The sequence below is a fragment of the Cupressus sempervirens genome, chromosome 10 (assembly GCF_028749045.1).
Source record: "Cupressus sempervirens isolate cs-2001-9-10 chromosome 10, ASM2874904v1, whole genome shotgun sequence".
Taxonomy (NCBI): domain Eukaryota; kingdom Viridiplantae; phylum Streptophyta; class Pinopsida; order Cupressales; family Cupressaceae; genus Cupressus; species Cupressus sempervirens.
In genome coordinates, this window is record NC_143127.1 from 804,037,055 (window position 1) to 804,050,192 (window position 13,138).

The following is a 13,138-nucleotide window of genomic DNA, read 5'->3' on the forward strand; positions in this document are numbered from 1 at the left end:
GAAAACAAGGAGATTAGTTAGCAAAATGCCAAAACATGCCCTAGATTGGCTTCAACTTCCAACGTTTGAAGATTGCATGTTCTTCAGACGTTTTTGCCAAAACAAGCAAAAAACGTGATCTTCCAAGGAAGTCGATTTGAAATTTTAACACCAAAATAATGATCTTCAAGCAATGTAATCAGCTAATGAGGTAAAAACGACTTGATTCCATACAAAAATGTGATCAAACTTTGTAGATTTACGGAGTAAGACTAAAATCTCACTTTTTGGAGTCACTTACATATTTTATAAACATATCTAACCTTTTTGATGCACAAGCATAAAAACTCAACTTTTCATATCATTGCATCAAAAAGGTCCACTTTTACAAGCTTTTGATGTAATGGCATGAAAAATGTCCTCAAAATGAGTTTTTATTTACAATAGCATGAAAAGTTTCACTTTTTATAGTTTTTTACATGCATATGCACATAAAAAGTCCACTTTAAGGCTATTTTGTTATGTATTTCACTTATTTTTATAAAAATTTCAACAATTTGGGTCAAAAATAATATTTATGCATCATATTACTCAATATAACTCATAAACATTAAGTTAAAGTGACATTTATATAAGTATTTAATTTAAAAATAAAAAAATTAAAAAGTAACTATATAGTTCTATAGTCACTTTAAGTGAAAAATTTAAAAGTAACTCAACTTAAAATTATAACATAAAGTGCACTATTGTCACTTTAAGTTATAAATTTAAATGAAAAGCAACTTCAAAACATAACAAAAAGTGAGAAAATGTTATATTTTTGAAAAAGTGAATGTCAAAATGAAAATATAACATCATTTTTTTAATTTGTGCTGTTGCACCTAAAATGTTCACTTTTGAGGCACTAAAATGATCATATCTCTTGACTGACAACTCCAATTGACCCCTAGGCTAGACCGAATCGAAGGGCATGACATGAGCAAATCCAAAGGACCAAAAATAAGCAAACAAAAACTCAAAATCAAAGAACGGATTGTGAAGGCTTTAAAAATCAAGAAAAGGCTCGACAAAAAGCAAAACAAAAACGACTTGACGAAGGCCTTCAGTAAAACAATTTGATATTCAAATTGAAATGGATTGAATTGATCACCATTAAGCAATTGAATATCAAATTCAAACTTAGAGAAACTCGAAACGAAAAGTTTCGTGCGGATACCAACATTTTGTGATGACAAAATGCAGGACAACAGCTGGCTCTGTCTGGAAAATGTTACTCGTTTGTTGTTGGAAACAAAGAGTGACATAGAATCCAGTTCTCTAAGTACTTTTATCCACTCCATTGGGTAATAGAGTCAGGCGACAAAAGAAAACAAAAACTAAGCTAAAAACCCAAAAACCAAAACTATGTACAAGGGGTACTTATTTGATAATTACTAGAAGTAATGTTTCAAATGCTACCCACTGTAAGGCAGTGGCATTGGTGTTCCATCACGATTTGCGACCCAGAAACTGTTTTCACCCACAATATGATGAATTGTGAAAGGACCTCGCCCAAAGAGAATCAAATTTTCCATGCATTCATTTTCGTTCTCGCCTTGTGTCCTAGAGTAAGACAAGATCGCCAATTTGAAATTCTCGATATTTGGCCTTCTTATCAAAGAGAACTTTCACTTGTTTTTGATGAGCATGAAGCGTATCAAACACTTCTTTTCTTTGTTCCTCCAACTACTGAAGAAACATAATTCTCTTATCCAATGCATCTGAATAAGTTTCATCTTCAATAACACGTACCAACTTGAGAGCGGAAAGCTCCAAAGTTATGGGAATCTCAGCATTGACCCCATATAACAATGGAAAAGGGGACATTCCAATTGCTCGCTTCGAAGTAATCCAATTTGCCCACAAAGCATCAAACAAAGCCTTGTGCCAAGTTTGCTGATTTGAATCAATCAACTTCTTCATGATATTCACTAGGTTTTTGTTGCTTGATTCTGCTTGACCATTACTTTGAGGGTAATAATCAGATGCATGTGCCAAGGTAACTCCATGATTGAAAAAAAATTCAGTAACCTTCTTAGAAGAGAAAGCAGCTGCATTATCTGCAATAATCTTATTTGGAACACCAAAACGTTAGATGATGTTTTGCTTTAGAAAGTCACAAATAATTTCTGATGTAGAGCCTTTCACCGGGATTGCTTCAACCCATTTGGTGAATTAATCCGTTGCTGCTAGTATGTAAGTATGACCTTTGCTGGAATGTGGATTAATTGTACCAATGAAATCAATTCCCCATTGTTGAAATGGCTCATCAATTACTACTGGTTTTAATGGAAGAGCAGCAAGTTTCTGCCTACCAACAAATTGCTGACATAACTCACACTTCTTTACCCACTGATATGCATCTTGAAAAAGTGTGGGCCAATAATATTGTGCTCTCAAAATCTTGTGAGCAGTGACGTGCCTAGAAATGTCCACCATAGGCTTGATAGTGAAAAGAATCCAAAAGTCGAATTTGCTGACTTTTATCAACACACCTTAAAAATGTTCCATCCAATGCTCGCTTGAAAAGACCATTCTCCCAAAGAATAAAACTAGAAGCTTTCAACTTGAGAGTCCTTTCTTTGTGTGTTAAGTGAGGAGGACATTCACCATAACTTACATAATAAGCCATGTCAGAAAACCAATCATTTATTGTACTAACAAACAATACGGTTGGAAGTGAAAAGGAGTTCTCATCTTCTACTTGTAATGGTTCATTTTCAGCCATAAGCTGACAAAGTCCCTTACCACGAATTAACTTGGTAGGGCGTATCTCCATATCATACTCTTGAATCCTGGCAATCCAGTTCCCTCTTTTTGTACCAAAATCCTGCTGAGTCAAGATAGTTTTGACTGTAGTATCCAGAACCAGAGCAATGATATGAGAATTTAAAATATAGAATCTAAAATGCTTCACTGCCTTGACAATAGCATAAGCATGTTTCTCCATATGGCTGTATTTCAATTGAAGAGCTTTCAGAGGTCAATTCATGAGCTTTCAGAGGACAACTCATAAATGAAATAGGTGATTCAACACCTTCATTATTTTCCTACATCAGAATAGCAGAAAGGGTATGCTCCGAAGCATAACTATACATAATAAAGCTCTTAGTGTAATTAGGACATACCAACACAGGAGCATGTGCTATAGCATCCTTGATTTCCCCAATGCTTTCCTTCCCTTCTGATTCCAATGGAAAGCAGTCTTGCCTTTCATCATCTCAACAATATGACGAGTTAGTTCAGCAAAATCTGGCACAAATCTTCTGAGAAAATTCACCTTTCCAAAGAAAGAATGAACTACTGTCTTACTTGATGGTAGAGATAGATTTTGAATTGCTATCACCCTCTCAGGATCAATTTTAATACCGTCTTTTGACAAAATATGTCCTAAGAGCTTTCCTTCCATCAAACCAAAAACTGACTTCTTGGTATTTAAAGATACGCCATGTCGCCTGCACCTTTCCAAAACTTGTTGTAGATGAAAAAAATGATCTAGACATTTCTTGGAATAAATAGTCAAGTCATCTAAGTACACAACAATACTATCATTGATTAAAGCATCAAAAGCAAAATCCATTGCTCTTTGAAAAGTCGCTCCAGCGTTAATCAGACCAAAAGGCATCCGCTTATATGCAAAAGTACCCCATGGGGTAGTAAATGCTGTCTTGTATTGATCATCCTCACGGACCTCAATTTGATTATACCTAGAAAAGCCGTCAAGCATAGACAACATCTCAAAACCAGTGACAGCTTGCAATACTTGATCCATTACTAGCAATGGATAATTGTCCTTAAGTGATGCTTGATTAAGCATGCACACATATGTGAATTTCACCATTCTTTTTTCTGACAGGAACAATATTAACTACCCAAGATGAATGATGAATAGGAAAAATGATACCTACTTCAAGCATCTTCTGAATTTCAGCCAAGATAGTACTTGAGATCTTAGGATTGTATTGCCTCTACTTTTGACAGAAAGGAGTTGCACCAAATTTCAGAGGACTATCATGCTGTACTTCTTTAGGACGAAAAGATTTTAGATCTTCATAAGAATAAGCTAGGACATCTCTATATTCACGAAGAAGAGCAATGAACTTTCCTTTTTCTTCTTTTGTGCACCAATTTTCGATGTTCACCAGCTGTGGGTCTTCATCCATTCCAATGTTGTGTTTCTTATAATGTTCCATAGACTGGGTTCTTTCCTTTTGTTGTTCTTTGATATATCTATTATGTTTGTTAAACAATTTTTCCAAAGAAACCAAACCTTTAGGAATCTTGTTTCCTTTAAGTTGAATAACTTCATGACCGGTTTTTGGATCTACTTTACTTCATTGGGACCACATTCACCTCCTTCAAAATTATTTTCATCAAATCCTTCTTTTGTTTCAAGAAAGTTGATAATCTGATTATCATCATTGAACACTTGCCAATGTTCACAATTATTAGGAATACTTGGTTGGTAGACCAACTATATCTCATAGATGTTGTCTTCGAAATCCTGTTGTGGAAGTAGAAGAGTGGCTGAAATAGCAAGCGTATCAGCTCTATCATTTAATTCTCTAGGGATGACTGAAATGTTGAAGGCATCAAAAAGCTTGATGTAATCCCAAGCTAAATCATGATAGTGTCTAAGTCGGTCATTTCTGGCTTGATATTGACCCTTAATTTGATACACTGCCAATTCAGCATCACCTTTAACATGCAAATTCTGAATTCCTCTAGCCTGTGCAATGTTCAATCCCAATATCAAGGCTTCATATTCAGCCATTTTATTGCTGTTAGGAAACTGCAACTTGTACGAAAAAGGGAAGAATTCACCATCAGGAGAAATAAAAACAACTCCAACACCGGATTCCATGGAAGCACAACTTCCATCAAATTCCATAACTCAAACAATAGTAGAACTACTTGTGCTAGCACAAGAATCATTTAGAATAATTCTTCCTTAAAGAGAATCAGTAGAATCACTTTCAGAATGCATCTCTTCACCCTTTAAACAATCCATAGGATCATCTTTAAGAATATTTTTGTCATTAGGAATAACATCTTCCTCTATGGCATCGGCAAATTTCTCAGTATCTGATAATAGTGAAGAGCTTTCAAAATCCATCCAGTCTTTGGCAAATTCAGATATTTCATTAGCATGTAGATATAATTTCTCATCCTTGCTGATTCAAAGAGAATTTGAGCATGTGGATCATTGGATTTGACTACCACATACTTTGTTTCTCTTTCAAGATATAATTTTTGTATAACACTTTTAACAGGTATTCTAGCTTCAGTCATATCCATGTTAAGTTCTCCTCCTACATCCTTACAAAAATTGCGACTAACATACCATAGGAGGTTGGTACATTAGCAACTAAGATTGTCATTTTGATCTTTTTGTGTGGGAAGGACGCAAAAGCAAACTGAGCATCTTTGATTTGCCGTTTTAGAGGCACTTGTTTGTTCTCCATAGAATAACAACTACCAAAAGATTTGGTTAGGGTCAAACCTAAGGCATTTGCAACCTTGGTAGGCATGACATTATTAGAGGCACCTGAATCTATGACGCAGTTACTTAACTTGAAACCATTGATCAAAAGGGAAAGATAGAAAGGCTCAATCTTCCCTAGAATTGAGGATGGAATGGTTACTAAGTTATTTGGCATATTCTTGACTTTAGGAGTAACCAAGTGGGCTTGTGTAGGGTGGAATTCTTTGACAAATTTAGTAAGTCTTTCCATTTGACCTGGATAAGCTTGTAGGTATTCTACCTCATACATTTGAATCTTGGTTTTCTTAGCATGATCTATGATATCAAAAGCCTGAAAGCAATTTTCTAAGGAATAATTAAAATTTTCAGCTTGACATTTAGGCATATTGGGCTTCAAAATAGTAGATGTAGGAATAGTTTGATCAGCACGTACTTGATTTTTAGTTGGATCATTAGGCAGACTGGGCAATGGTGTCCCCCTCTTTGCAATAGTAATAGGCATTTGAGGAGCATCCAACTTCTTTTCAGCCTCTTCTTGTTGTTGAGCCAACTTAGTTTGTGAACGTGTCATCGCTGCATAAGCTTGTGCAAAATCAATTTCGTGATCTTCTTCAACACTGTATTGTATATAACCAATAGTAGAGTCGCCAACTACTTGAGGATCGTCATGATATAGAGCAGCATTATCCTTAGAAGGATATTCATCTTGATTTTCATTCAACGGATCAGCTTCAAAGTAACCAGTAGCTGTGTTGCTTGGTGGTGCTTCGAGCGCAAGCCTCTCTGGAGGAGGAGGAAGCTTATTCTGATTCTTAGCTTGATAATTATTTGCAGCATTAGGATAAGGTTGCCTTGGAATATCCTTATATGGTGCTGCATATGAACCTTGAGATATTTGTTTCTTGAGAGCAAGAAGTTCATTTGCCACCTTTTGAATTGGTGGATCGGATGTACCCGATGAAGAGGATTCCGAGGAGGAATTATCCTTGAATCGGCTAGCATCTTTACGAATCTTTCTTGCAACGATCAGATCATCTTCAATCTCAGTTGCCAAAGATTGTGCAAGAGCCAATGTTGCAAGGGCAGCCCTTCGAAGTAAAAAACTAACTTCAAGAAGTTCAGTGTTGATGAAGAAACACTTCAAATTGGTAGCAGTGGGCTGAGAAGCAGTAGGAATTCTATTCGCTAATTTGTTGAACTTAGCAATAAACTCCCTCATTCCATCATTTTCCTCCTTCATTTGCATGAGCTGTGCTAGGAGAGCATGCTCATCTTTTGCAAGTTTGAATCTTTCAAGGAACTTAGCATGCATAGATGCCTAATCAGTGATGGAATTAGGTTCTAGATTATAGAACCAATCAGCTGCTATACCTTGTAAAGTCTCAATAAAGAGTCTTACAGATATATCTTCATGTTCAACACCAAAGACTCCTACAGCAATGTAGAAGGCTTTAATGTGCTCATCAGGATCTTGCTTACCATCTCCATAGAATTTGAGAAAATTCTCACAAGAACCTTGAGGTAATGCATGCAATTTTGCTGCAAGATTTAACGGACCAAACATTGCTCCCCACAGACCAATAGCCATATTGATAACTGGAACGTTAGTAGTAGCTAGCTGTAATTGTGCAGCAGATAACAAGGGTTTGAGGAAAACTTGGGAATTTTCATTGGGCACAGATGACTTTTTCTTAGGAGGATAACTTGTAGTACGGGAGAGAGAGGGAATAGTAGTAAGTAAATCAAAATGAGCTTGTTAAGCCCAAAATGATCCGGTAGAGCTTGAAGAAGTTCCTCCCTTCTTGCTCCGGGAATACACGTACTCAAAAACTTGCCAGTGTGATAACCAATAATGCCAATTAGAATAAGGAACTAAACTTCAAACGAAAGCTTGAGGCTTCCAAATGCATTCGATCCCCAACAGAGTCGCCAAAAAATTGTTGGGTGGATATTTTGCAACCAACAGTTTTGGGTAAAAATTTAGTCGCAAAATAGGATGACCAACCACAACGTGTGAGACAGTCTCTCCTACCTTAAAGGGAAGGCTCCTCCTTCTCACTATTCCTTGGATGAATTATAGATTTATGGATTTTCAGGCTTCTAGTTATGGATTTTCACTATTGGTCTTGGTCAAAGCTTAGGCTTCAATTGTTTTTTAACTCTTTTCTATCAATCACAAGATACAATATCAGTAACAAAAGATAGTATGAATCAAAGATAACTTGAATGAATTATAGACAAAGCTTACAATTCATACAAGCAACAATTTCACTTAATCAAAGTTAAGTCTCAAATGCTCCTTTGTATTCAATTTCTTTAAAAATAATGCTAACACAAACAAAGTTCTACTGGCACAATTTCTCTAGAGCTCTCTTGCATAAAAATAATGATGATTTTACAATGAGGGGGGCACTCCTTTATATAGGCAAAGAAGTTGGGAAAAAGGGGGAGGAAAAAGTGGGAGCAACTCAACCAACTTTGACCAAGTCTAACTACAGAAACTAAATGGTTACATGCAACTGCACATGCAACTCGCATTACATCTTTTGCATACATGCAATTACACTTTTTCATGTAATGCATTCTAAACAACTATGAAATAAAAATTACACAACAATCTTAAAGATTACTTCTTAATGCCTTGAATTTCACAATGACGTCACGCACTGTGGGAAGATCAACAATCTTCATAGTTTTTGATATAGCTTCGATTCTCATTGCATTTTCATATGCTGATTGCACAACTTTGGAATTTGCTGTTGTATTATCTAACAACCGAACCATAGAGAATTGTCAGACGAACCAAGGAGTCGAATAGGGACAACTTGGATGAAATATCCTGAAAATGATGCCTGAAGCATTGTCTCTTCAGAAAAGCCAAGGAACCCCTGCCCTTACTGACTCTGGACTATATAGTTGGTCTCAAGTTGAAGTGCGGTCCCAAGAACTTTACACCAAGATACATATATGAGGGAGTAATCTCAATCAGCTACCCTTGAAAGAAGAAATGGAGATGAGAGGTCTTTAAACAGTTAACGACCATAACAAATTGACCACAAGTTGCCACTGAACACAAAATGAAGCCAAACCATCAAGGAGTCTCTGTAGACTGTCGGGAGAAGAGGCCAAGAGAACCACATCATCAGGAAAGATGAGAATGGAGATCAAGACCTGATGCAAATAACACCCATCTCCTAGTTGAGATGATTTCAGAAGGAAATCCTTCAACTCATCAATATATAAATCAAACAGTGTAGGAGAAAGAGGACAGCCTTGCTTCACCCCAATGATGCTCTGAATTGGATTAGAAAAACCCTCCAGAGTCTCGAGCCTACCGACAACCCTCTCATAAAGCCTCATAATAGCAGTCTGTAGCATATCTGAGATCACAATCTCGTGAAGTCGCTGAAATAAAGCCAACCTAAGAACAGAATCAAAAGCCTTACAGAAGTCCATAAAACAACAATAGACCTTCTGAGAGCGGTGTCTAGCCTTCTCAATGATAGCCCACAGTGTAAAAACATGATCCATAGTTTGATAGTCCGCCCAAAAACCAGCCTGTCTTTTAGCCCTACAACATATTCTATCAAGCTCACTAGAGAACATGGTGTTTAGAGCAGTGGCATAAAGTTTGGCAAAAGTATGTCCTATCATAATAGTTTTGTAGTTACCCGGATCAGAAGCAGGCCCAAACTTGTGAATAGGGTAGAACACATGTCTAGACCAAGAATCAAGAAACCTAGTGTAAACCACTCTATTAAAGAGTGTAGGAAGGTAAGATCCAAGAACTGAAGCCCTAAGTTTGAAAAGTCCAGCTTGGAAACCCTCTTCATTTGCTGCTCTGCTGCATCTCAAAAATCTGATGGCCTCCATAATACTAGAGTAGGTGAACAAGCGGTAGCAAGGAGGTGAAGTGGAGTGGAGAGGTGGCTGCCCAGGAATGTCGTACAATGTAGTGATATGGGAGGTCAGAGAGTGGTAGTCGAGAGTGGAGGACGGGTGGGAGTATCGAGGGAAAAGGGTATCCCAGAAGATCTGGGGATTTTGAATAAGCATGGTGTAAAGGGTTCTGCACTGAATGGAGGCAAAGGAGCATTTCTTACGACAAAGAAAACGAAGGTATAAAAGATGCAGATGGGTGAAGGTAGGAGACTGAGCCTCAATGGTGACACAAATAGAGCAATGGAAAGCTTTGCAATCAGCATCAAACCATTTATTCATAGGACAAGTATTCCGACGCTTAGCTCTGAGAGAGAGCGGAATGGTGGGGAATAGAAAGGAGAGCAAAATCCCAGATGGCAGAGGCAAGCGAATCAAACATGTCATTAAAGCTATCGGGTGTCAGAAGTCTCCTAATGTGATATGTAAAAGGCTCAGCATCACTCTCAGGGTAATGAAAGCGGGTAGGAAGGGAGATAATACCAGCCGGGTAGAGCAAAGGCAAAGACAGATGGGGTGAAATGCAAACATAAATGCTAAGAAGAGCATGATCACTCATTAATGCTTTCCTTGAAAATATTCTCTACATTGATCTATGTTCTTGGCACAAACTTGACACTCTTAAAGATGATTATTAACAAATCTACTCAACCATCACTTGTCGCATACCCTGTGGTTCCATTCAATGTGGTTACATCTTTTTTTATTTGTAATGTTGTTATTTGTTTCAATCTGTAACTCACAGGTAGATAGCTCAAACATTGGAAGTAGAAGTCAAGTTTATTTTACTCTCTTCCTGTAGCATTTCAAAAACTACATAAAACTCGTATCTCTTTATGTGCTGATTGAAATGACAATTTTTTATATGTGCTATCACTTTAAATGCTTGCTAGAATTTGAATATTAACAAGCACTTTGAAATTGCTACTTATGTGAATTTATAATGACTCTATCAAATCTTACTAGTTCTTCATTCTGTTGAATTACATGCTTTTGAGTAAAGTTTTATTATTCAACAAGCTTGGTATGGTATCTCTTTTTAACTTGGCATCCATAAAAAGAAACTTCTTGTTCAAACTGTATTTGCTTGTTAATGGTTAACTTTTATTTCTGAAAGCTCAATACTCTTGGTATAGACTCCTGCTGCATTTCTCCTTCCACCTATTTGGCACTGTATTTGCTTGAATTACATGATGCTTTGTCTCTTTTGATCAGCTTTTTCAATCATATCTCTCATGGGCACGCCGGGCATAATAACCCTCATGGGAGCCTACAGTTATATCTACATACCTATGAGAGATAAGATTCTACACATGAAGCAAACATGTTAACAATAAAACCTTGATGTAATGACGATTATCTCTAATATGCTGGTATATGTTTCTGTTTTATGCACGTACATGACATGGCAGTAACATAGAATGCTAATGCATGAGGTAAGGTGTTTCCTTCATTGCTTAGATTCATTGGATCTAACACATACTTTCTTTGTATGCAGGACTCTAAGACTTGGAGGAGATGTAGTTTCGGGCACCAAACAAGTGGGATTGGAGCAATGCAATATGTCTAGTCATTACAGGCAATGACTGGTTCCTTGACCCTCTGTTAGGCTATGTTCTTTTCATTTCATGTTATCTACTTTCATAAAATAGAGACAGATATCAGCATTTAGGGGCTTCTCTCATAGCCAATTGTCTAAGAGACATTTACTTTCAACATTTCATTTCACTTAATCAATTGTATTTGTTAATTGATGAATACAAAGGACATTTTTGGTTTTACTATTTTGCTCATAATGAGACATGATTTGCAATATAGGCTAAATGCAAATATATAAGAAATTTGTACCTTGTATGAACACTTAGGATAATTAAGAGTAAATTTTTTAACATGTGAAAAAAATTAAAGATTTAGTAAGAAAACCAACGAAGACAAAAGAAAAAGAAACAGAAGAAAAGGAAATCCAAGAAGGACCACAAAGAATCTAAGAATGAGACAAAGTTGTTCAAGAAGGACTACGATGTATGCTTGATTCCTTAATAACTTTGGCTAAACACCTCCGTTTGTTGACTACGATAGCTTGAAAGGAGTGGAATTGAAAATACTACAATCCTAGGGCAAAAAAAAATCAAGAAAAATAAAGAAAAGACTTGAAGGTTACCAAAAATCAAGCGGCTGTAGTCAGAGAAGAAAAACTCATTCTAAAAAGAAAAAAGGTGGTTAACCCGACAACAAACTTCCAAAATGGATGCATGAGAAGTGTAAAATACAACACAATTCAAGAATGATGAATTGCCTCTATGACGCACTTTTGATAGCACCAAAAACTCAAAGGAAATACCTACAAATCCATGAGAAAATTGTGTAGGCTTGCCTCATTTTTGTGATATCAAAATTGGGGAAAACACAATCATAGGCTACACCCTCCAAGTGCATGGTAGAAAATTGAACGACCCTTTCCTCACTCATTGGATTGAGTTTAAGTGTCTAGCTTATGTATCCATGCATGTGCACTCATCTTACTGTTGTCGTCAAAGTTTGGTAAGGGAACCTTGTTCAATGCATCCTTAGATTCTTTGTGATCCTTATTGGATTTATTTTTCTTCCTCAAAAAATCCACATTCTCATCATCTCCTCTTGCTTCAACACTTGCAAGTTCATTTGAACCAAGCAAGGTTCCAATTGTGCTAGATGCGCGTGCTATGATGTTATCATCATCATCATCCATCATCACAGTAAGATTCTGAAGTGTTGCATCCAAGTTTGCACATTTAGGGACTACATCCCAAGGCTTGGTTGACCCTTGTATCCATCCTCCTTATGTGACAAAAGACACTAGTTGGTATTTATATAAACCAAGTCCTCAACAATCTTTGAGACAATCTTTGAGTATGTATTCCAATTCCGTTCAGCAACAGAAGAACTTGCAACCATAATAGTGTTCAAGAAATTAAACATACAAATGAAAATCAAATTAGAGAATGTTTAAACACTAAAGTGTAGAATACAATTGCTGAATAAATTAATGAATGAAAACTTGTGAGAGTATCTTAATTGCAAGAGCTTGTAGATGCTTGAATGTTTGACCATTCATGTACCACCATGTGAAAACTTCCATGTCATTTTGGTCCTTTATTGCATATGGAGTAAGTTTTGATCCTGAAGCAAATAAGTCAAATTCTAGCATCACCTTTTTGTGCATTTCCTCATCTAGGAAGAGTCTTGCAAATGCAATGTAACACCCAGTAGCAATTTCTTCATCCACACATGGTGCAATTCTATCCAACATAGCAAGTATATCTTGGCTATTGTACCGTGGAGATAAGGCATATGCGAGGAGGTGCAATGGGGTAGTCATCTTCTCCCAACGATGATGAATTATACACTCCACCTTTCTGCACAAGGCTTCACATTTTGTGGGGTTAGTCTCATGTGCTTGTATGAAAAGCTTTACCTTTTCTACCATAGTGTCCATGCCATCGTACACATCCCCCAAGCAAGGTGTATCTATATCGGCAAAGCATAGCATAGTCATGATTGGCTCGATGAAATCCAATACAAACTGCACACGATCCCACTAATGCTCATCCAAGATCATACCCCTAACCTTCAAGGCTCTCTCTGAATTTGAAGCCTTCCATATAGCCCATTGGTTACAAATAGCCATTTGGCCCAATGTTGATCGCACCTCTAGGA

General features: G+C 36.8%; 1 long non-coding RNA gene across 1 annotated transcript in view; it reads left to right on the plus strand.

Annotated features, from left to right (window-relative positions):
* The window catches only part of LOC149536360 (uncharacterized), a 34,930-nt gene extending 23,709 nt beyond the window's left edge, over positions 1-11,221 (plus strand). Inside the window, exon 2 of the long non-coding RNA XR_016357011.1 lies at positions 10,941-11,221. This is a non-coding gene — a long non-coding RNA (uncharacterized LOC149536360). The remainder of the gene's footprint in view (positions 1-10,940) is intronic.
* The last annotated feature ends 1,917 nt before the right edge of the window (positions 11,222-13,138 follow it).